The 25,281-nt window shown below is 53.5% G+C and overlaps 1 protein-coding gene across 2 annotated transcripts in view; it reads left to right on the top strand.

The window, feature by feature from the left end:
• Positions 1 to 25,281, top strand: part of LOC105476359 (nectin cell adhesion molecule 1) — a 68,391-nt gene that overhangs the window by 2,193 nt on the left and 40,917 nt on the right. The window lies entirely within an intron of this gene.

Below are 25,281 nucleotides of genomic sequence, written 5' to 3'. Positions count from 1 at the left end.
CAGAAGCCTGGCCTCATTCCCTTCTATGCCTCTTCTGCTGCCAGCCAGCTCACTAGGAGGCCCCCACCAATCTCCCTGAGTGGTGGATGTCTGGGAAGCAGTTTGTGAAAGCGGGTACTGGGGTGCCTCCACCCCTGAAGCCTGGGGTGCTGCCCTGCTGGATTTTGGGGGGGTAGGGAAAATCCAGTGCTCACAGGTGTCACTGCTCACCCTCCCCCCAGAGGGTGGTCTTGGTGAGAGCCAGAGGTCTTCTCACACTGGATGGCCTAGGAAGCCAGCCTGAGATACAGAAGTTCCGGCTCTAGGACTTGCCTGGCCACTGGGATTTGAGCTTCCAGGAACCCTTCAATTACATATGTCCTTATCCAGAACCCAGAGAAAGGAGAGCTTCCCAGAGCTCTGGTTGGTCCAGCACACTAGGGGTTAATGTAATCCTGGGATGGACAAAGGGTGGTGGGAAGGGTTGGGAGAAGGGGAAGGAACCCACCCCATTCTCCCCTCCTTTTGTTATTCTCTTTCCCCAGCTTTGTGATCCCTTCATGGTTAATTCCTTCATTGGGGACTAGAGGCCTGCTGTGCTCCACCCACTCAGGAAGTGGGAGCAGGGAGGTGAACTCACCTGGCTCAAGGTGGATACAACCCCTGCCAAAAATCCACATGAAAGGGTGGGATGCAGAGAAAGGAACCAGGGTTGAGAGAGGTACTTAATAAATGCTCTTCCATCGACTATAATTGACTGATGGATAGCATCCATGCACCCAAGTTCCCAAACCGCCCAGCTCCTCTGCCCAGTGCCTGGGCTCCTGGGGCCTTCTCTGCTTGCTTGCTCTAGGGTCCATGAGTGCAGAGAGGCAGGTGGATACGGTTGTGCCCAGTCTGACACTTGGATGGAGGCTGGTTGGCCCAGAAGTTGCAAGTCCACATCCTACTTTGCATCACCTGCCAGCTTCCTCCCCATTGCCCGCTATAGCATCTCTCTAGGGACTTGCCAGTCTGGTGCTCTTTTCAGGGTTTTCCTGGGCTGTGACAGGGAACCTGGGTCTAGGGGTTTGAGGAGAGGAAGAGGGAGGGGCCTGGAGTGTATGCGATTGCCCCCAACTTCAAAACACTCCCAATTTGGCTACTGAAGTGTAAACACAGAAGTATGTTTTCAACAACACAGACTTCACTGAGCAGTGTGGTAAAGCCCCACAGGCCTCTGTTTCCTGAGATGACAATCCACGGTTTCTTCCTGTTAACAGAGGAGAGGGTCAGTGGGGCAGGTGGGTTACATCCCAAAAAGAGATGGGGGAGCCCGAGGAGGAGGCAGAGAACCTGCCTGAGAAGCAGGTGCATTGAGCTGGTGTCCCACCTACACCACACCCTCCCTAATTGGCTTCCCTACACCTTTTGTCTGGAAAGAGAACACACACCCCAGGTGTCATGCACACCCTCGGAAGACCTGTCGGGTCACAGCACACCCCTCTCTGCAGCCTCTCTGCAGCTTGTGCAGAGCTTGCTGCCATGTGGTCTTTGAAATTCCAAGTGTCGGGGCTATTGGGTTATTTTCCTTCCTCTCTCTCTATTTCTCACATACAGTGGTGTGCTTCAGCTTGCTGGGCAAGGCATTATGGCAAGACCAGTTCTGCTGGCCTGGGGTTTGCAGCATGTGTAAGTGGGAATCTCCTTACCCATTTATAAGGCAGCACTGTGGAGTGCCTTGGAATTGGATTCTAGGACTCCGTAGTCAAGACTGGAGGGGAAGAGGAGATACTGCAGAACTTGGGCCCAGTTGCCCTGGCTGAGTGACCCAGAAGGCATCTCTTTAACCTGAACTTGTAAGCATATGGGACAGGTAGCCCTCGTTGCCTGAGGCTGGCTGAGGTTAAGTGTTATCAGTTCCCTTCTCAGCCACTCACATTTGTACAATGAATCCACCTTGGCTACTGCTTGACCACCAGACTCTGTTGTATGTTGCCAGGATGGTTGAGCTGGCCAGAACCCTAGTGCCGATGTCTGAGCAAGTGAGCCCGGCTTGGGCGGGGGGCAGAGGGTCAGTTCCAGTTGCTGTGTCTATGATACTGCCATTGTTTAGCAGCTGACTAATGTTCATTGTTCAGCACGAACAGAAAACACCCAAGGGAGGTGTGAATGTATCTTCGATTTTTCCGATGGTATCTTTTCCTGGCTAACCTGGTGAATTGAATGCCTCCTACCTCAGAGAGGGACAGATAGAGAGGTGTCAGCATATTCACCTGTTTTGCTGATTTAAAAAAAAAAAACAACTTTAAACATTAGCCAGTGTGCCAGGCTAAAATGGTCATGAGCCAGTTGTGGAACTTAAGCTGTGACATTTCTGACAGTCTGCCTAGGGTCTCACCTTTAGTATAGAGTGTACGTGCACACACGTACCCAGGGCTTTGTGTGTTTGTGTTGGTGATCTGCCATTCACTGTGCATGTGCGCATCTGTGGGGACTAGGAGTAGGAGGTGTATGTACTTGTGTCTGTGGGTCGCTATGGGACTAGGGCCATAAATATATAACATCGAATGTATATTCACATGTAACTGACTGCTTAGAACTTTCTGACTAGGACTTTGTGAGTGGTCCGGACTTGAGAATGCGTCTCTTATGTGTCAGAGTGTCAGTGAGGGTGACTTTGGGAGGGCACCCAAGATTTGCCCTTGGTTCGCTCTTCTAGGACACACTACCGGCCCCTTTGGCAGGTGGGAAGCCTCTATGCCGCTTCCTTTTTCTGTTCTGCCCTTGGCTTTAGGCTGGGCCTCTGCCTCCTCACAGGGAGATGCTGAAGACCTTGACCACACCGGGAGAGGGATTCCTCTCTTGTCAGCCTTCTGTTGTTTCCCTGGCAGGCAGAGCAGCACTGGAACCTGGCATTACCTGGGGCCTGGCCTGCCCGACGAGTTCTCATGATCCATGAACGGCTGGGAGGGGCAAAGGGAGACAGTTTTTCAGCTCCTAATTTGGCATCTTTGCTTCCTACATGGGTACTTAAGAAAAAGAATCATGGTGTGTGTGGGGAGGGGAGGTAGCATACTCTGGGCATTGAAAAAGGGTGTGAGCATGAGCTTTGGTCCTCCATGAGGGCCCTGCAGAGCTGTGTGTGCCCAAGTGGGCAAACATACATGTGCCTGGAAGCATCTTGGGTTCGTGAAGCAGAAAGCAGGAGCCCCCTTATTGGAAAAAGAAGTGGGAATAAGGGACAAGGAGTGGGGAAGAGGGTGGTCCTGGGAACCCAGCACCCTGTGCCCAAGCCCAACTGGAAAATGTTTCCCCATGATGCCCACCCCTGTCCATAGAGACCAGGTCTGCAGAGCCAGCAGCAGATGTGCTGGCTGGGGCAGGAGGTAACTTAAGATCTGAGCAGGGATCACCTTGCAGAGGGAATGCCCTGAGCTGGAGATAACACCCTTTAGTCCAGTTAACCCTTTAAGCTCTGGATTCTCTCATGCAGTTGGGGGCTAGGAGATGCGGAAAGGGAAGAGATACGAGAAAACATACGGAACATAATATCTGTACCCCAGCCCATTCCACAAGGAGAGATGAACTCGGTGTAACAGCAGAGACCCGAGACGGACACAAAGAAAGGCTTTCTGACAGCAGATTGTAGAATCTTCAGGGCACTAAATTATCCCAGGTTTGCCCTGGGTGGGGGACGGGGAGGCAATAGGTATGTATTCTCAGGGGGTGGGGGGCTCGTGGGAGGTCTGCCTTTCACAGCCTCCCAGGAGAGAGCAGAGCAGCAGTGGTCCCTGGTGCAGGGAGAGCAGCAGGCAGCTCAGTTCCTCTCCCTACAACCTGGTGATCACCCTGTCTTGGCAACCCAGCATAATGAGATAGCAAAGTGGCGCCCACTGGCCTGGGTTGGAATCCCAGCTCTACCAATTACTAGCTGAGTGACCTTGGTCAAGTCACTTTATAGGCCTGTGTTCCCCCCCCCCTTTTTTTTTTTTTTTTTTTTTTTTTTTTTTTTGAGACAGAGTCTCCCTCTGTCCCCCAGGCTGGAGTGCAGTGGTGAGATCTCGGCTCACTGCAACCTCCACCTCCTGGATTCAAGAGATTCTTCTGCCTCATCCTCCCGAGTAGCTGGGACTACAGGCATGTGCCACCACACCCGGCTAATTTTTTTGTATTTTTAGTAGAGACAGGGTTTCACCGTGTTAGCCAGGATGGTCTCAATCTCCTGATCTCATGATCCGCCCACCTCGGCCTCCCAAAGTTTTCCTATCTTTAAAATAGGTTTTTGTTAATACAGATTCCCAAAGAGGTTTGTGAAGATGAGATTGAGAATGTTGTATGAAAAGTGCTTAGCACATTGCCAGGCATGTGGGCACATGCAGTGAAGTGAACTTCTATCCCCTATGCCTTCCCTCTCAATGGTCCTGGCCCCTCTGAATCTGCTACTCATGTTCCCTTGAGAGAGAGCCACTCAGCTGCTGCACACTGCTGACCTCACTTCCCGTGTCCCCAGCCAGGTGCTACTTGGGAAGCGAGTCCCTGCCCCCACTCGGGAGCCTGGCTGTCTGTGGGTACCTGTACAGGTCCAGCTGAGGTGATTGAGGGCTACCTAGGCAGCAGGTGCTGTGCGGCCTTTGTTCTGCCACATGTCACTGAGGGCTCTCCCGGCACCTGCCTCGCTCCCTGGCTGTGGCCCAGCTGGGGCACCATTGCCTATCTGGAGGCCAGCCACGGCCGTAGAGAGGAACTGGGACTCAGCCCCTGCCTTCCTTCACTTCCACTTTTGAGGGGAAGTTGGGCAACAGCACCCTCCCTCCAGGACTCCATTTGCCCCGTGAGATGGTATCAGCCAGATGGGTAGAGAATCCCTGCTGGGGTCACCTCCTTCTCACCGACAGAAAGTCCTTTCAGCCTCCTGTTACAGACTGATTCCTTTTGCAAACTGTCATAATACTGTCTGTGGCACTCTATAGCCACAGTTTCAGCTGAGCCTCTCAGGAGCCCCATGTGAATGGCATTAGTGTTGTATTAGTTCCATTTTAGAGACAAGGAAAGCGAGACCTAGGTTTAGTAACTTGCTGACCATCTTATGCTGTTGTGGCCAGATTAGACACTGGGTCTTCTGACTGCAAATCCAGTAAACCAGAAGGATGAAAAGATCGGGGATGGACAGACGGAAGAGGATGAACCGGGCCAGTAGGATGTTCGAAAATGTCCATGGGATGGTCCTCTACTTTACCAGCCATGACCAGTTCACACTCCCCCAACAGCAGGGCAGAGCCTGGCAGCTCCCTGGGGAAGTGAGGAATAAGTTGAGGATATAGGTTGGAGGGTGGCCCAGCCGGAGCTGACCACAGAGCCCAGGTTGGTGTAGAATAGAGGATGCCTAACAGTGAAACATTCCTGGGGGCAGGGGAAGCAATGTCCTGGAGCATCTCTCTCTGGGTATCTGGGCTGAGACATGGGCAGGGCCCCTGAGGTGTGAGCATAGAGCCCCAGGGCACAGGCAGGCACAGTGCCAGGGTGTGGGCCTGGCCCGGAGCAGAGAGCAGGTGTGGACTAGACAGCGTTGTGGACTAGACAGAGCAGCAGACAGGCACGGGGGCTGGCGCTCTCCTGGACAATCCCCCACCCACTCTGGTCAGCACAAACCCCAATTTCATTCTCCGTTTATGAGGAGTCTCATTACCAAGCCACAGACAATAAAACCCGCTAGGCCACTCTGGCCCGGATCTCATTAGAGGACATTAGTTCCACTGGCTGGTGGCTCCACTGGGACACAGCTGTGGGAGTTGGGACATAGCTGCGGGCATGGCCCAGGCAGCAAAACAGGCCAGTGGCCATGGGCACCAGAATGTCCCATTGGGAGTCTGAGTTCAAGCTATGGGCTTAAATGTAGTCCCTCCCCACAAAGTCCTGGAACGCTTGCTTCTCAAAGCTAGAAACGCGTGTCCTGCCTGCCCACTTGGATGCTCAGTTCTGCCCCCTGCCTGAAGAGGAGAAGGACACGGCTCCCTTCAGGGCTAAGGAGCTGGCCTTTTCTGGGAGGAGCTGGGTGGAAGCTCAGCAAATCATCATTCCATGGAGGAGGGCCCTTGGGGACAGGGGACAGCACAGCCTCCCACACTGAGTACATCTGGATGTGCTCTGAGATATACGCCCTGGCACCAGAGATGGACTCTGGAGTCCTCGCAACAGTCTTGGCCTGAATCTTGGCCTTTCTGTCTGAAAAGTGAATGTAGGGAGTTGGGGACCCTAGAGAGGAAGCATTTCCCCTCACCTATAGATGGAGTTTCATCCATGGCTAAAAGAGCCAGCCACTGTGGAGAGCCAGCAGGTAGCCTTGGCAGGGGCTTCCTAGTCCCACCCCTCCCTGGCTTGAGAATCTTATCCTCAGTCATTGTGCTAGGGCCTTGGATTCCATCTTGGGGTTCTTCCCACCAAAGACAGGAGGATTTTTTTCTTAGCAGATTCTGATGCCTGCTGGCCGGCAGCCTCCTCTCTGCCTGTACCTTCCCCTGTGCTTTGCATTCCTCCCCTGCAAGCCCACATACCTGCTGGTCATCAGAACCACCATGGCTTGAAGGATGTGGCCATGAAAAACAAGACAGGAGCCAAGGCAAGCGTGTCCCTTCTCGATGCCTCAGGCTTGTGAAGGAAAATGAGCACCACGCCCAAATAACTGGCTTTTAGCACACACAGGCTTACTCGGGGTGCTCCCATGGTGGGGGGTCACACGGGTCAGCCCACGCTTTCACAGGTACCCGCCAAATGAGTCAGTGGAGATGGGAGCACCAATCTGCTAGGGCAGATGTGAGTCTGCCCTGCTGTGGAAGAAGGGGCTGTGTGGGCTCGTGGAGCGCCCCTGTGAGGCAGCCCCTGCCGGCAGCTGGTCTGGGGTACATGCCCCGGGCGGGACTGGGGAGGCAGCTGCTGTGACTGTTCTCTGTGCCCCAGGCACCCTCTCCCTCTGTCCCAGTGTCTTGTGGACAAATACTGTCAGCTGCTAGGACAAGGGCAGTGGAGGAGGTGCCTCTGGTCCTAGCCAGCTCTGCCACCACATCACGTGGGTCCCACTGCGGAGGAGGACGGTGGCACGTCCTCAGTCTGCTGCTCCAGTCTGCCCACACTGCTCCTTGGGTGAATCCACCTAAAGCACACCTGAGGGGCACAGCGCCTCCCTAACTGGTCCCCCACTGCCCTCCCTGAACACCATGCTTTTCATGCCCAGCATTTTCCCGCCTCAGTGCCTTTGCACATGCTGTTCCCCACATTCCCCCTTATTTCCCATAAATACGAAATCTAAATACTGAGGTCAAGAGCCACTTCTATCATGAAGCTTTCATGACCCTGCCCCCCAAGCTAAGGATAACTTCTGTCATCTCAAATCCCCCAGTGCCTCATCCATGCCACCCCTGCCACCAATTACTCTCCATCCTGCTATCCAGTCACTTGGGCCTGGGATTTATCTTCATCACAAGACTGAGAGCTCCTTTGCTGATGAGGCTTGGTTTCTCCAGGGCCTGGCATAGGGGACCAGTAGTCCATTCTGGGTGGATAGACAGTTGCTTGTTTGAACCATTGATGAGGATAATAATAACACACTTATATTGAGAATTCCTGGATGCCAGGCACTGTTGTAAACATCTTACATATAATTACTTATTTAATCTTCATAACAGCTCATATGGAAGGTACTTCTGTTTTCCCCAGTTTTATATGTGGAAAAATGAGGCCCAGATAGAGCTTAGGTAACTTGTCCAGGGTCACGCAGCTAGTAAGTGGCAGAGTCAGGATTCTGATTCCAGAAATCAGGCCCCATGTCCGTGATTGTACCATGTGGCTAAGCTGCCTCTCTTCCTGGGGGGTGGCAGACAGGTGACGGAGGAAGACAGTTTCCTAAGCTTTGAGTCCTCACAAGACCTTGCTTCCAGAATCTCTTCCCACCCCCACATAGCACCTTCTTATTCACGTTCCTGTCCTTCCATGGTGCAGCGAGAACCTGGTGTTGTAGTTGTACATGCCCAATGCATTTGGGGAGTTATTAGTGCTGAATCTTCAGAGAGTCTTGGCACGGGTTGAACATCCCTAATCCAAAATCCAAAACTTTTGGAGCGCCAACATGACGCCACAAGTGGAAAATTCCACACTTATCCTCCTGAAGGGGCGCAATCCAAAGGCAGTCAAAACATTATTTCATACACAAAAGTATTAAAGCCACTGTATAAAATTACCTTCAGGCTATGTGTATAAGGTGTATATGAAATAGAAATGAAATTTCGTGTTTAGACTTGGGTCCCATCCCCAAGATAACATTTTACATATACAAATATTATAAAATCTGAACAAATTTGAAGTCTGAAACACTTTGGGTCTCAAGCATTAGGGATAAGGGATATTCAACCTGTGTTACTGGTATATCCTGCTACAGATACTGTTGTGTCTTGGGAGTATTCATGTGGCTGTGCCAGAGTGGAATGTCTTGATGTTATCACTGTTGCATCTCCTGAGTCTTTGGGCATCACTGATACCATTTGGGCACCCCCACACACACCATGTCTCATGGTGAGACCAGAGGCAGGTATAGTAGCTCCTCTGAGATAATCTGCCTGGTCCCCCAGTGGGTGTTCCCAGGCCAGCCCTAGATCCTGGGTGGATCCAGGGCTCAGCAAGCTGATCCTATGCCAGAGCCTGTCCTAAACTTCTGGAAGGTTTCAGGCCCTCTTGCCCTCACCCAGAGATCCCAAAAGATGGCAAGGGAGGGGCCCCTACCAGGGAGTGTGGATGGGGAAAAGGATTTAGGGTGTTCACCTGTGCCGCCTGCTTTGATCTCCTGGGATAAAAGGGTTGGTGCTTCCTCTGCCTCAGGCAGGATCAGGACAGCAAGCTGGAGAGAGAGGCATTGATCCTGGGTCCAGGCGTCCTCAGCTTCACAGGCAAGGGCAGAGAACTATCCCAGGGAAGAAGATCACGGGGGCAGAAAAATCAAAGCCCTTCCCCAGGGTTGTGGCTGAGGACTAGGAGTTGACTCCAGACAGTCCCTGTGCAGATTGTCCTCTCGAGGGTCACCCAGGGCGATGCTCCTCCCAGCACATGCTGACCCTGCAGGTCACCATGCAGGCTCAGGCCTCACAGACTCCCTTGCTTAATTAGGAAGGTAATTCGGCTGCAAAACAGTCATCTGATCTGTGCCGACGCCAAAGCGAAATTCCTCCTAGACCCTCCGCTGTTCTAGATTATCCATGCTCCGTTAGCTTGAATTACCACGCGGCCTCTGTGGCCCAGACACAAGCCAGAGCTATGCGATCAGCTCCTGGGGCTGAATCTGCCCTGCACCTAGGAAGTGCTTGGAAGCAACAGGAGTTAGGAGGGCGTAGGACCTGCCTGACTCCCATCCAAGCCCGAGCATTGCCCAGCCAGCACGAGGGGACCAGCATTGCCCAGAGGCCCCTGCCCCGGGGCCTGCAGGTGCATGCCAGGCCCCCGAGCTTAGCCACTTTTATGTCCCTCTCCTCTGCCTGCTCGGACCAGGCCCCTTTGAGGGTTTTGGATCAGTGGGAGAGGCTTTCTGCAGCAACTCCTAGGCATAAATTGGAGCAGAGGCAGGGACAGGCATCTCCCTGAGTGTAAATAACAGCCACACTGCACTGGATTATTTTATCATGATTGCCCACCTCCCCGGCCCCCGAACTGTCCTGATCTCATTGGCCTAGATTGCTGCATCTCTCAGAATGATGGAGGGGTGCCTCTCCCTTCCCGGGCAGGGTGGCCAGCCCTGCTATTGAGGCACCCTCCTACCCAGCAACTCCCCAGATTTATTCCATGTCTTTATGGTGCCTGGAGAGTCATCAGTGTCCTGGGCCGGCAGAGCACTCTGATGATCTCCACTGGCGTGATGGATGGGCCTTTGGGGGAACGTATGTGACAGCCCCCTGCTCCCGGCCTGCCTCTGCCCTGACCACAGCTCCGTTCCCCACCCTCCCAGAGGTCAGATGATGGGTCTCGTGGCCAATCCTGAAGGGGTGGTAATAATGGAAGAGGGAGACAGCGTCAGTCCTCGGCGCCCACCTCTCAGTACTGCGGCAGGGTCTTTCTGGCCTCCTCCCCAAGCTCTGCTCACAAACACCCTTCCCAGGAAATATCCCCATTACCCTCTCTCATCTCCCATCACTCTGTTACTGCTAGCCCCTTGGCACTTGTGTACACAGTTTGCGCTGTAATGATAATCTGTGCTGGTTTATGTGTTTCTTTACAAGTGTTTTTATGTCCTCTGTGTGTGTATGAGGAAGGTTTATGGTGTGTGTGTGTGTATGAGGTCACGTGCTGTGTGCGTGTGTGTGCATGCGTGCGCGTGTGCACGCGCCTGCTTCTGATTAGACTGTGATCGCCATCTTCTCCCACACACAGGTGGGGGGCTCTCACTCCACTTCTGGGGTTGGGGGCACACCCTGGCTACTAAGGGTGGGCAGAGATGGAGGGGGAGCCAATCAAAGATGATGACTGTCCGGGCAGGGTCTGCACTGCCCCCCAGCTGCCAGTTAGAGAACCGGCGAAGGTCAGTCTTAGATCATTGTTTTGTCTACAGGGTCACAAACAACTGGTTTGACTATTTTCCCCAAGAAATTGACTGAACCCAGTGGTTATTTTGGAGTCAAATGATCTCAGCCTGTTATGACTTACCTGTGTCAGTGGGTATATCTGTGTCTTCTCTAAACAAGTTTCCTTAGCTGTACAATGGGATGAGATGATAAGGGGCTAGAAGGAGTGAATAACACATGTGGTGTGCTTAGCACAAGCAATAATTTGCTTGATCCAGAGAAAGTCTTCGCACCACTTGGCTGTTGTGAGCTACTACTCAGAGGGACTCCCAGTCTGGAGAAGGAGGGTTCGTTCCCTGAGGCTGGGGAAGCCAGGCCTAGGAGCCGTCCTGGCTGTGTGTGCCCCAGAACGCTGTGGGGAGCCCCTCTGCTGGGCTCCCGTGACTTCTCCAGGGTGGTCAATGTGAGCAGGTGTGTCTTAGTCTCAGGCCCCTGGGCTACTGGAGATCCGCCCCCATCCCCAGGTGATCACCTAGGCAGGTGCCTCCTGTGCTCCCTTCTGAAAGGGAAGCAAGGGTTTCACTCAAGGTGCAGAATTCTGGTTGCCCCAAGTGCCCAGTGCCAGTCCCTGTATGAATCCCACCGCCCTGGAAGTGTTGTGGGAGAGGCAGACAGGTTCATCCCGGCATTCACTCAATATGTGCCAGGCACAGAGGTGGGAGCCGTAGACAGCAACAAACATAATATCCAGTCCAGCACTGCATGGCATCCATGGTGTGACCTCTGACCTCACACACAGCAGGTGCCCCCTGAGGGTGTCATCTCTTTCAGGCAGGAATGCAAGTTGGGTTGAGGCCTGGGTGGATAGTGGAGAGATGGAGCTGGGGTCTTGTGGGTCACGCCAGCATAAGCCCCTCACTCTCCTTAAGCCAACCTGCTTGGACATGAAGGGACAGTGACACTAGGCAGGGGCCTGCATTCTCCTTCATTCTGCAAAGATGTGTTAAACACCTGAGCCCACCAGGCACAGTGACTCACTCCTATAGTCCTAGCACTTTGGGAGGCCGAGGCGGGTAGATAACCTGAGGTCAGCAGTTCGTGACCAGCCTGGCCAATATGGTAAAACCCTGTCTCTACTGAAAATACAAAAATTAGCTAGGTGTGGTTGTGGGTGCCTGTAATCCCAGCTCCTCAGGAGGCTGAGGCAGGAGAATCACCTGAACCCAGGAGGCGGAGGTTGCACTGAGTCGAGATCACGCCATTGCACCCCAGCCTGGGCAACAAGAGTGAAACTCTGTCTCAATAAAAATAAAAATAAAAAAATAACCTGAGCCCACTTGTTCTTCTCCCAGACCCATGTCTGGAAAGAGCCTCCCAACTGGGCCTGCAGCTGAAGGTACCTCCCTGCCCTGCAGGGGAAGGTGGAGAGGATGTCAGAGAATCCTGGAGCCTCAGCGTTGGAAGGGAAATCAAATGCTCTAGCACCCCATTCACTTCCTAAAACCCCTAACCACATTCTGGCCTGTTGGTCATCCTCCAGCTGCAGCTGAATCCCTCCACTGACAGGGTACTTACAGCTCTGACTGCCCCCAGCTCCCCCTTTCCCCTGCAGCTCCCTCCCATTAGTGTTGGAATCGCATGGAGCACATGTGATCCTGCAGGCATTTACAGACAGCCCCGGCCCCCATCTCTCCTCTCCTGAGTCTCACACACCTCACCATCTCAGGTGCTCCCCTCGGATCCCCAGTAACAGCTCCAGATGTGGGCTGCCCCGCCCAGGGATGTCAGCCTAGGATTCCCAGCCACCACAGCTGTCCCAGATCTAGGAGGAGGCAGTGTAGGTGGGCCCTCCAAGCTTCCCTACCTCCCTCTATCCCTTTCCCAAACCCCACCCCTTCCCACCCCTGTTTTCCTTTGGATTAATGATAAATTTCAGCGAAAGATCCGCTTATCTCCAGTAGGAATTAAGGAATTAAGTTGGTGATGGGGAGAGAGAGGACAGGGAGAGGGAGCATATGCAGAGGGTCAGGGTACAGAGGGACCGTGGGCAGGGCAGGACAGGGCAGGGACGGCGGGGCTGTGGAGCAGTCGCCTCTGCCTGCATCAGTTCACCCTGGGGTGGGCTGGGCAGTGCTCCCCACCTGCCTGCACCGTCGTGGGGGATGGATGTGGGGCTGCTTGGGGATGGGTGTGGTGACTCATGGAAGGAGGTGCATCACAGGGATCCTGCAGGTGGGGTGATCTGGCAGCCTCCTGTGTCACCTGTTGGTGCTTCATGCCATGGTGCAGTGGCTCTGTGACATGTCATGGCCCTGGGAGGGCAAGCCACGGCATGTCGCAGGGTGGGGCGCCCCGCTTTTGGCATTAGGATACAGAGGCACATTCTGCAGTTGGAAGTCCAGGGGCCACCAACCCACAGGTGGCTCATGAGTGCCATCCAGGCACTAACGCAACCCCCGGCAGGTCCTGGCTGCCCCTCAAAAGAGACCCACCCCAGAGGCTGCTGCTCCTGCCTCTTTGCTTCTTTGGTGGGACTGAGTGAGTTTGGGTTCCTGTAGCAATGGCTGAAGGAATCTCTCACCCCTGGAGAGTCTGAGCTTTGATGTATCCTCAGAGCAACTCAGAAGCCTCTATCCTGAATACCAACGGAGGCCACTCAGGGTCTGCAGCATCCCTTGCCCCTGAAGCCCAGAAGACTCTGGTTAGAGTTTCTCCCCAGGTCCCCAGGCTTGCTGCTCCTTGGCATCCCCCGGCATCAGATGTCTCACTGGCAAGCAACACCAGGCCCAGGACTGCGGTCCCGAAAGGTGCCTCCCCTCGCCAAACTCTGAGGCTAACCCGGGAGAGATGGGAACTGCCCTCCGGAGGGTAGGGGGTGAGGAGGTTAGAAATGAAGACAAGGTGGGCCAGAGGACATGACTGCCCCTCAGGTCATCCAGGCCAAGCTTCGCCTGCCCCAAATAAGTTTCAATCACTGCAGTCCCATTCTTTTCTGACACCCCCAAGGCTGGGAGTAGGGGTTAGTGTTCAGCCACCAGGGCACCTGGAGATAAGAGGAGATAGGGGCAAGGCTGGGCAGAGACAGTCGCAATCGGGGGTAAGGGTAGGGAGTGGGGAGGGAAGGGGGAGGCGTGGCACATTGGGGAGCTTAACACTCAGGAAGCTGAGGGAGGCCAGGAATTGGGGCCTCAAGTCCAGGAGTCAAACTGGTTAATAATCAGTGACTCTGGTTAATAAATCATGGACTTTTTTTTTCCTAATTTCAGCTTCTGCTTCCACCCCACAACCCTAGAGATCTTTCTGGGCTCTGCCCAGGCCTCAGAAAAGAAGCCCCCACCCCCATCCCTGCCCTGGGCTGTCACCTCCCAGGCAAGATTCGCCCTCTGTCCCTCCACAGCCCTCCCTAGGCCTCTGCCCCCTCCCCCAGCTGGTTTCTGGCCTCCAAAGCCAGTGTGGTGTTTAATCTCCAAGAGAGATTAGTGACCTGCTTTCGCCGCCCTCCCCCACAGGCTGCTTGGATGCCCCTAAATATTCCCTGCTGGAAGGGCAGGCCCCCATGGCCACCCAGAGAGCGTCTCCAGGTGCCCTCCTTGACAGTGCCACCCCCCCCCTACCCGTTGACCAACTTGGCTACAGGCCCTTTCTGCTGGCCAGAAGGTGTCATGGGGCACCCTGTGGGTAACACTGCCCAAACGCCTCAGGTGAGGTCAGTCAGCAGATGTTCCTTGGGCATCTACTATGTGCCAGGCACTATGTGTCAAGAAAAAGATACTTTAAGCAACTGGAATTGAGGTTAAAGGCTGATGCATGTGAGCGGGGACCTGAAGACCAGGTGACTCCAGGACTGGCAGTTAGGGTGAGGAGAAAAGCAGACACTGGGCGTTTTGCGTCTCTAACTCTGGGATGCTTCCGTCAACAATCAGGCAGGTTTCTGGATTTCTGTCCCTTTTGCAAGATTGCACCAAGGGCAGAGATCTGCTTTTGTAAGGCTTGTGGTGGTCAGGGAGAGGGAGGGAGGAAGGAAAGGGGAAAGGGGGAAAGAAGTTGCCTGCTTCCCCTTCGTTGAAGGTTTTGACGTTTCCCTCTTTTTGAAGGGTTGAGGCAAAAGAATGAGAGGTCCCTCTCCCGTCCTAAACCTTGCACGTGCTGGGGCTGAGAGTATAGTAGTGACGGATTAACTGGCCTCAAAACAGGTGAGGCCTTGTCTCCCAAGTAATCTTCGCACAAAGCCCCCAGAGATTTACTTAGGTGATAAAACTATGCCCGGGGCTATGGTGGAGACATGGGGGCCTGAACTGGGAGAGGGGAGGGGAGGGGAGGCTTCTCTGGGACCGTGACCTTGATTCTGAAACCTGGAGGCTGAGAAGGAGTGGGCTGGGACGTGACCAGGACAGCCAAGGGAGACCCAGCCACGAGCATGCCTGGAAGAAAACTAGTGCCTCCGCGGCCTGTGGACTGGGACTTGAAAAGAACAACCCCCAATCTGTCCTCTCTGATTTCAGCCTGACCTGTGCGCAGTCCAAGCCCAGCTCGTCCAGAGCCACCCTTTCCCTCTTTTTCCCAAGACACAGCCCTCCCTGGGCTCTTCCCATTTCTGTGATGAAAGCCCAGATCTGCTGTGCACCGGAGCCGTGGCTCCCTCCTTCACCCCTGCCTCTGATTTGCTGTGAGTTCTTATCCCATTTCTGCAGGACCCCTCCCCAATCCTGGCACCACCACCCCCATCCCGCCATTCCTATGCAGTGTGACAATAAAAAGTGTCCTCGGACTTTATTGAATGTTCCCTGGAGGACAAGAGCACCCCAGTTGAGAAAACACTGGTCTAGGCCTTCACTGCAACCAGCCTCCTCTCCTAAAACTGCTTTTTCACTGACTGCTCTACACTCCCACAACTTTACACGGACCTATTTTAAGTTCCAGTCAAAATAAACTGCTCCCAGCTTCTCCAGTGCACTCTTCGGCCTTGGCTCCTGATGATGGCTGAGCCCCAACACACCCACCTGTGAAATGCAAGGCTCGAAGACCAGCCCCTCTACCCCTTCTGTATTGTTTAGTATTTACTTTCTGTCCTCCCCTCACTCTGTACCTGAGCTCTTTGAAGGATAGGACCCAGCCTTAAAATCTCTGCAGACCCTAGCTCAGCGCCTTGCACACAGTAGGTGTCCCATAAATGTACAGTAAACCGATGGGAGCTGGCTAGCTTCACAACCCCGATAAGCTATGAGGTTTCCTTCTCCCATGCCCCTTTTTTTTTTTTAAGACAGAGTCTCACTCTGTTGCCCAGGCTGGAGTGCAGTGGTGCAATCTCAGCTCACTGCAACCTCTGCCTCCTGGGTTCAAGCGATTCTCCTGCCTCAGCCTCCCAAATAGCTGGGATTACAGGCACTTGCCACCACGCCTGGCTAATTTTTGTGGTTTTAGTAGAGATGGGGTTTCACCATGTTAGTCAGGCTGGTCTTGAACTCCTGATCTCAGGTGATCCACCTGCCTCGGCCTCCCAAAGTGCTGGGATTACAGGCGTGATCCACTGTGCCTGGCCTCCCGTGCCCCTTTCTTTCTGTTTTTTTGTTTGTTTGTTTGTTTTTGGCAACCCTATTTAACCCCCATGCCAAGAAAGGAAAACTTCTGATGCTTCCCTTTTACTTGACACCTCCCCTCCCATCTTATTTTGTTTGCAGTAAACAAAATCATCTTTTTTCCATTTGCTCAACATTTATGAGCACCAGGAAACTGCGGTTATGTGTGTATGAAGTTGTGCGTGGATTTGACAGGCGGGTGCTGTGAGATGGCACGGTTCTTTGTGCGGGGTGTTCGTGTTTGAGTCAGAAATTATACTCTTCACACCAGGGCTTGTATGGGGTATTCTCTTCCACGAACTCCTCTACACTTCAAACTCCTCTCACACTGGGCTTATGCCCTCTGTAAGCTCTGACCTTTTAGTCCACCATGCCTTTGCTGTTCCTATCTCCTCTGCCTGGAGGACGCCTACTTTACCAGCTGGCAAACTCCTACTCATCCTTCAAAGCCCAGTGAAATCTTACCTCCTGGGGGACACCTCTTGTTTCTCTAATTCTCCTCCCCACATTCATCATTTCTTCCCTGTATCATCAAGGCACTTTGTGACCAGTCCTACCGCAGCAGTGATCATGTGAGTGAATTTATTCTGTGTCCTTGATATCCTTCACATGCATATACACACGTATGCAGTGTGTGTGTGTGTGTGTGTGTGTGTGTGTGTGTGTGTGTGTGTGTTTATAGCCCTACTGGCAGGCACTTGGTAGATTCCTAATACATGTTTATTAAATAAATGAGAGTAAATTGCTCACTTGGTTTTCCAAAGCATTTTCTTTGTACTATGTTAGAGGAGTGTCTCTGTGCAATGGCTCTGCCTGACCTTCCCGCGCTGCTCCCACGTGTTCCTGAGCATGTCGACCTGTGTGCATACTGCAGCGTGCAGCTGCACACGTGTGCTTGGGTGTGCGTGTGTGCGTGCATGTGGCTCTGGTTCAGCACTTCTGTAAATGGAAAGCTGTGGCTGCCCCTCCCCAAGCTGACATTCCCTCAGCACCACACTCCCACCTTTGAGGATTGAAGGGGTGACTGGGTGGTGACCTCCCCCAGGCAGATTTCTCTACCCACCTGATGTCCCCCTCCCAGAACGGTGACCCAGGGCTTCCCGTCCATCCTGGGGGCTGAGCTCTCTGCGGCCTCATCACATCACACTCCCTTCCCTATCCATCTCTGCCCTGTTTAATTGGAATTTGGCTAGTGGAGACCATCTGTTCTATTCCGGCCTGTTTCCATGACAACCAAGTGGCTTGAGACTGAGGTTCGTGGTGAGAGAAGTGGCCTGGGGGATGCTGGGAAAAACCAGCTAGGTCCTCCCCCTCAAACCCGCTCCGCCTCGCCCTGCCCTCTCTCCATAAACCCAGAGTGAAAATAAAGCTGTTCCCTGCCTGAGAGTTGGAGAGTCCCCGAGCATCACTCTCCGCCCCCAGCCCCCAGCCCCCAGCCCCAGTCTTTCCCAGGCTCCTTTCAGGCTTCCCACACAGGGCTCCCCTCCCTTCCCGCTTCCATTCAAGAGCACCTTCTGCCCTTGCAGACTAAGGAGCTAGCCCTTCCCTTCTCCCCCCACCCCGACCCTCCACCCCTGGAAGTGAGTGCTTCCTCACAGCCTGGTTACAGACGCTCAGGGCCCAACAGAAAAGACTCTTCAGAGGGTAGTTTCGGCTTCCTCTGCGCCCCTGCCCCTGCAGGCTCTCCCCCGGCCCCAGGTAGCAGAGTGGCCCAGGCAAGTGCATGGCAGACAGAGGCACCCTGGACCCGGCATGGAGCTGGTGATCCCAGATTCTCAGGGGCTGAGACAGGCCCTGGTCCACTGGGGGTATGAGTGAGGGGGTCTCTTATTTCTGAACAGACAGTTCTGTTTTCATGGTGTTATTTTCTGCCCTAATTTCCCCATCTATGGCAAAGCCTCTTCGTGCCTGTTCTATTACCAAGGGACCCGCCTGTCTTCAAAAATAGGTGGTGTGGCTTGTCAGGTGACCGTCTGTCGCTCTGGTCCCGGGCATCTCGTGCAGGATATGTGTGATACGTTGGCTATGCAGGCGGGCCTGCGGGGTGGGGTGTCTCGGGATCTCTCTTTGCCCCCTCTGACAGCAAAATCAGTCCTGGGCAGACTCAGTCCTGGGCAGTCCTGAGGACGGAAGCTGAGTCTGGAACTTCAGAAGGCCGGTGCTCTTAGCAGCCGCGCTGAGCCGCGGGAGCCCAGGGCCCCCACGCCTGGGGGTGCTGCAGGTGTGCAGAGTTCTTCTGGTAGCCTGCCTGTTTCCAGCCTGGCCCCGCCATCATCCATCCTTCTTCATGTGCCTCTTTTCTTCTTTTGTCTTTGTCGAGATATAATTCACAAACCACAAAATTCGCCCTCCTAAAGTCTACGAATCAGTGGCTTTAGTATATTCACAGGGTTGTGCAGCCATCACCACCTCCTAATCCACAGCATTTTCATCACCTCGAAAAGAACCTCGGTATTCATTAGCAGTCACTCCCCATGTTCCCTCCCCCAGCCCCTGGCAACCACTCATCTACTTTCTGTGTCTATGGATCTGCCTATCCTGGACATTTCATATAAATGGAATCATACAGTATGTGGCCTTTTGTGACTGACATCTTCTACTTAGCATTCCACATGCCTCTTTCCAAAGCACAGATGTGACCATGTCACCACTTTGCTTAAAAGGCGTCAGTGGCTCCCAGTTGCCTACAAGGTGAAGTTCAGACCCTCATCTAATACAAAGCCCTTTTACAATTGGCTCCTATCTTGCTTTCCATTCACCCTATATTCCCCTCTCCTCTGCCCCAAATATCCAGTGCTTTAGCCACATCCAAGCTTTTAAAAACACTCTTTCCTCTTTTCCTCTTCCCCTCCTGTTCCTCTCTCTCTCTCTCTCTCTCTCTCTCTCTCTCTCTCTCTGTCTGTCTCTCTGTCTCTGTCTCTGTCTCTGTCTGTCTCAAGGACTCCTGCTTATCCTGCAGGACTCAGCTAAAAAATCTCACATCTTCTGTGGTGCCTCCATCACCTTCAGACAGAATCACTCCTCCTTTTGAGCTCCCATTGCTTTGGGTTTGTATTTTTAAGAAACAAACAAAAACTGCGTTTATCACTCAGTCATTGTTTGTTTTCATGTCTGGGGCCCCTGCTAGACAGAGCTTTTAAAGCAAAAGAAAATGTCTTTGTCTTTCTTATTCCTCCACGCTCCTACCTCTTGCCACGACCACTATCACTTTCACCCAAAAGATGCCAGCACCACGCTTGGCACATTGTATGGGTGTGGTAATGCTTCGTGGATTAAAGCAGGGGGAGAAGAGTGTTGAGGTGATGGATATCCCAGCCCTGATTTGATATTTTGATACCTGCCTACAATGTGTAATTATCAAATCAGGGCTGGGATCTCGTGTACCCCCAAAATATGTACAACTATGATATATTAATTAAAAATCCAAAAAAATAAAAGCAAGGGGAAGAACCAGAGACAGTAGATTTAATCTGAGAGAGGCAACCCTATAGAGGAACCTGGAGGAAGGAGAAGATTCTGCAGCTTGGCGTAGCAGGGACAAAGTGGGGTCTGACTGGACCTGGGAACTGCCTACGTGGGCAGTTGGAGTGGGGAGATGGTGGGGAGGGGTCATTTCCCCTGTTCGACAGCCTTGTGGAGTGTCATGGTGGTCACTAGCATGAGAGATGGGGTGGAAGGTTTGGCAGGGGTGGGAGGAGAATGAGAAACAGCTATAAAAGAGAAGATGGGGGTGACCTTTAGCAAGAAAAGGGGAGTGGTGGGTACAGGGGAGGGTGATCCCAGCAGGCAGAACTGCTTGTGCAAAGGCCCCAAGGCAAGCGAGAGCCAGTGCCTAAAAGACCCAGGAGTGGAGCCCAACGTGCGACGGGGAGAGAGGGCAGCGGTGAGGTTGGGCTGGTGGAGTGAGCAGCAGCCTGGTCCAGCAGAGAGCCTTAGGACAAGGCGAGGGTGGTGGCCCTTACACATGTGTCTGATGAAAACTTCCCTGTCCTCCAAGGGTCACTTAAGGATGAACGACCTTTTGCTGTCCACCCCAGCCAGCAGGGGCGGTAGTGGGCCTACTTCCCTTGCCAGATGGAAACTACCGGAAGGCAAGTGATAGATTCTAACCCCTCTCCTTCCTCACCCAGCTCCAGGGGGAGAATTGAGGGACAGGGGCAGATTTGGGTTCCCTGCCAAATCTGGGTACTAGCTTTGTGCCCTTGGACGCCCTACACGAACACTCTGGTCTTCAGTTTCCATGAATACTGACCCACTGAGGACAAAAGTGGGATAATGATATAAACCTAGAGGGAGTTCATGAGGATTAAATAAGATAGTGCATACAAATGCTCTGAAAGGGCTGTGCCAGCATTTATTCTCCTGTGTGCTGTTAGGACAAGGTGACAGGGAAGGAAGCAGAGGCCCAGGGTCTCCGGTTTGAAGGAATCACCAAGGCCTCTGCCCTCTTTTGTGTCGTTGTCTTTGATGACATTTCCAAGGGATTAGAAGCCCTGGTGGGGGCAATATCATGCTGTTTATTTGAAATCGACTTGAAAGCAATCAATACTATATTTTCTGGGGGAAAACACAAATTTAGCTTCCACCCTTACTCCAAGGGTGCAATGTGTGCAGAGAGAAGATACAGTGGCGCCTGGCTAGCAGGTCCCTCCCTCTTCCTAGGCAACCAGCAGTTCTCAGAGCAAAGGAAAATGGGTCCTTCTTGGTGCTCGGGGGTGAGTTGGGGCGGGCCCAAAGCTTTCTCCACTGGGAGTTACAGGAGCAACTGGCCCTCCCCACGGTGGGATCCAGTTCCCAAGGAGGGTGCCAAATAGACCTTCTGCCCCTACAAAAACAAACCTGTCTAATTGCCTTTAATCTTGGGCTGTCGGTCCGCTGGTGTTGGTGCTGAATAGTAAGAGGAGATCGTATCTTTCCCTTTGAGTGAAAAGTTATTTGATCTCTGTGTCAGAGGAAAGCCTGTGCCCAGGGAAGAGGTGGGGACGGAAGGGGAAGGTGGAAGAAGAGAGAAGCGAGAGCCTGGCTGGCGGCCGAGGAGAGGCTGCAGCTGAGGGCTTTATTTCTCCCAATAACAATCATAAATAAAGGGGAACAAGCATCTCTCTTGTCTTGGCTCAAGGCCATTGTTTTGTGCAGGGCTTCCTCTTCACCCCTGCCCCTCCCCATCTCCCTCTTGAGCCCAGGATGGGAAGACAGCTTGTCTGCAGGGAGAGGGAGTGGGCTGCCAGCTGTCTCACCTGGAGGGGTGGGAGAGGAGGGCTCTGTGGACCTTGATGCAGCCCCTGCCCCGCCTCTGGCCCTGGTGCTCCCTCCCCAGCTCTGCAGAGGCCGCCAAGATGCCCCAGATGATTGCAGTCGCCTCCACCAGTCTCCTGGCGTGCGATCCCTCCTGTTCATTCTCAGCAGTTGTGAGTGGTCTTGTTCAAACAAAGCCGGGTCACAGATCTCACCCCTCCGCTCATGGCCTCCAACGGCACAGTCCAGCTCAGGGGAGAGGCCTGGCCCTTGCATCAATCTCCTCCGTCTAGCTACACCGGCCACACTTACCAGATGCACTCCTGCCGCAGGGCCTTTGCACCTGCTGTCTGCTGCCTCTGCCGGGAATGTTCTCCTCCCAGGTGGCCACGTGGTTGGCTTGCTCACCTTGTTTTGTTCTTTGCTCAGATGTCTCCTTTCTCAGTGAGATCTTCTCTGGGCATCTTTGATCTAAAATTAATTAATCCTACACACATTTTATCTTCTTTATTGTCTGTTGCCATTGCTAGAACATAAGTTCCATAAAGACAGAGAATGTTTTCCGCTTTGTCCAATGCTGTATGTCTGGGACCTAATAGGTACTGAGTGACAGCAGGAATATTTTAATAAATGAATACCCTAATGGAGAGCTGCTGCCTCCTGCACCTGCACACCCTGTTTCTGCATGCAATCACGTGAAGTCTCCCTGAAATTTCTGCTCATGAAGGCCTAATCTCGGGCCCTGCCTGGCCAGCACACACTGCGGCTCCCTCATGGTTCCACCCTGGCCTGTGATGTGGGCTGGCCTCCCACAGAGCCTTATCATCCTGCAGAGCTTTATGGCATCTACACAGTTCTCTCACCTTATCTTCCTAGCACTCTCTGGGGTCAGGACTATCACCCTGGTTTACACTTGAGAAAAGAAAGTTCAGAGGTTAATGACTAATTTGCTTGAAAATAACACCACATGTAAATGGCAGGGCCAGGACTCAAACCGGATCTTAGCCAGAGCTGTCCCCTTGCTGTCCAAGGTCCCAGCACACCTGGCTCCCCCTCCCTGGCATGCCCAGTCATGGCTGAGCTCTCAGCCCTTTTTCTGCATCTGCTCACCTGCCTGGAAAGAGCCTCCTGGGGTGGAGTGGGGCATTCTCACCGCCACCAAGGCCTGCCTCATACCCCACGGAGGAGAGGGAGACTCATTCTGAGCCCTCCCAACACTTAGTAAACCAAGTTACTAGATGGGGCGGCAGAAGCTGGGAGCACCCAATGGACCTCTTCCTACCCTCAGGCGAAGGGCTGAAATCCACACCCTCTTACCCGGAAGCCCTTTCCTCCAGCTCTGGGCTCTCCATCTCAAGAAACACGGGGATGGGCCGGGCACAGTGGGTCACACCTGTAATCCCAGCACTTCAAGAGGCCGAGGTGGGTGGATCACTTGAGATCAGGAGTTCTAGACCAGCCTGGCCAACATGAACCCTATTTCTACTAAAAATACAAAAATTAGCTGGGTGTGGTGGTAGGTGCCTGTAATCCCAGCTACTTGGGAGGCTGAGGCAGGAGAATTGCCCACCTGGGAGGTGGAGGTTGCAGTGAGCCGAGATTGCATCACTGCACTCTAGTCTGGGCGACAGAGTGAGACTCCATCTCAAAAACAAAAAAAAGAAACACTTTTTTCTGGGATGGTCCTGGATATAGACCCAGAAGGAGGAAAGAGACAGCCCCTGCCCGCAGTTTCATGTGCAGGAAAATGATGGTGGGGTGTGAGGGGTGCACCCAGCTGTGCGACCTTGGGTGAGCCTTCTGAGGCAGCTCCTTGCCCGGAGAACCGTGTTCCTGGGTGCTAAGCTGGGGAGATTTGCCAGGAGGAACCATTGTCTTGGGGAATAGGTGGCAAGAAGGCACACTAAGGCGTACTCCGAGTGTGACAGGACGGGCGTGATAAAGGCCACCCCCTCCCTGCGAGCACTGTTCCTGAGCACCTGTGCGCCAGCTCTGAGCCCAGCACCCTGGATGCAGTGGAGTTGACAGGCTGAACGGGCTGAGCCACGCATCTCATTACCCTAGCAATAAGCTACCTTGCATTTTCCATGGTCAGTCCTTTTGGGATCTCCTGTAGAGTGTGGGTGGTGGGGGACTTTACCAATAATCCAGGGAGATGGAAATCCAGGGTACGAGGCAGACAGGAGGCTCTTTGCTAACGTGGGCCAGGTGTGCTTTCACGAAAGAGCGTCAGCCTCGGCGTCGGAAGTCCTGCCTCGGCCACTTGCAGGTCAGGTCACCTCAGGCACTCCCTGGCCTCAATTTCCTTATCTGTACAGCAAGTAGTTTGGGCTAGTTGCTCCTGGGGAGCTCTTGAAGTCTCCTGGCCCATCCTGGGTGCGCAGGGGACCTGTGTGACCAGCTACTGTACTCCTGCCACTTGGACAAGTCCAAGGCAAACACCGAGAAGGGTACAAGAGAGTGTGGTGTTATGACTTCTGAGGGCCAGCCAGCCTGTGAGTTCTGGAGATGTCTGACTGCCCCTTGCTGAAAGACATTTTTCTGTTCCTTTGGTGCCAGCATGAAGGCCCTTCCTGACTACTGGGCCTCCAGCACGTGGGACACAGAGTGGGGCCAGGCGGAAGAAACTCATGGTCAGATCCTCTGCCAGGAGCATTTCTCAAACCCACGTGGTTCCCAACCCTTCCCACTGGAGCTGGGGAAGCTTTGAGGCACCTTGGCCTCCTGGTCATGCCGTGTGTCAGTCACCTCTTAATTATCGATCACCTCCCATGTGCAGACCCTGGGAGGTGCTGGGCATCAGGTTGGAGCAAAACAGGTGCCATGCATGTTCTCATGGAGCTCACAGGCTGGTGGGGGCCAGACACTGAATATGCTTTTTGAGTGTGGCAAAGGCCTGAGCCTGGTGGAAACATAGAGCAAGTGGGGCTTAACCCATTGTGGGGGACAGGGATGCCTCTCAGGGTAAGGGATGTTACTAAAGGCATGAAGAATGAATGGACCATGGAGAAAGAGGGGAAAAAAGGAAGAGACCGTGGAAAGGTCCTGCATCTGCCAAAGGTGTGGGGGCCACAGCGCCAAAAGCCACCATCTACTGAGCAGCCCTGTGCCAGGGTCAGCTTTCAGGGCTTTGCTTACAGAGCTTTATTTAACCTTCCCTACAGCCTTTGAGGGAGTGATTATTCTCTCTCCATTTTTATAGATGAGGAAAAAATGTCACAGAGCTTGCAAGTGGCAGAGCTGGGATTTGAACCCAGGAGCCTGGAGTCAGAGGCCTCTCTGCTGTATAACTAGAGACAGTGGGGATCTTCAGCAAATGCCCCTGGAGAGGTAGGCCTCGAGCGGGGCAAGTGGCAGGGCCAGGCTAGGCCCAACCAGAAGCAGAATGAACAATGCACTTCTTCCCAGCAGCAGAGTTAGCCTGGCAGTACACAGATGGCCTCGGCCACAGCCTTGGACTGGCCTTGATGGCATCTGGTGGTGGCTGACCCACTCCCAGGCTCTGTATCAAAAGACTTGGGGAAATGGACTTGCTCTTCAGCAGAAGGGATGGAGATGAAACCGCAGGACGAATTTCCCAGCTGTCACGACCATACGCTATTAAAACAGGCAGCCGAGGGAGGTGGAGGCCCTGGTGGGAAAGGTTAATGCCTTGGTTGCTCAGAGCTGCTGGAGAGGTGAGTGAGGCAGGGGGAGGTCCAGGATGACCCCTCCAGGGTCTAGAGATGAGATCGCATCACACAGATCAAAAACACTGTCCCACAGGAAGAGAGCACTGTCAGCTGTCCCCAGGCTGGTGCCACCCTCTTCCTGGGACCCTGTCTGCCCCAGCCCTGCCATCGGACTTCATTAAACTGCATTTTCCCAGAGCAGGGCAGGCCGGTGACAGAATGAGTCAACGCCAGCTTGCTACAACTGTCGCCCCTGGAGCCAGCGGGCATAGAGGGAGATAATTGGGAGTGGTTTGACAGCTT

The sequence above is a fragment of the Macaca nemestrina genome, chromosome 12 (genome assembly GCF_043159975.1).
Source record: "Macaca nemestrina isolate mMacNem1 chromosome 12, mMacNem.hap1, whole genome shotgun sequence".
NCBI classification, from domain to species: Eukaryota; Metazoa; Chordata; class Mammalia; order Primates; family Cercopithecidae; genus Macaca; species Macaca nemestrina.
This window is presented reverse-complemented; position numbering and strand designations above follow the sequence as displayed.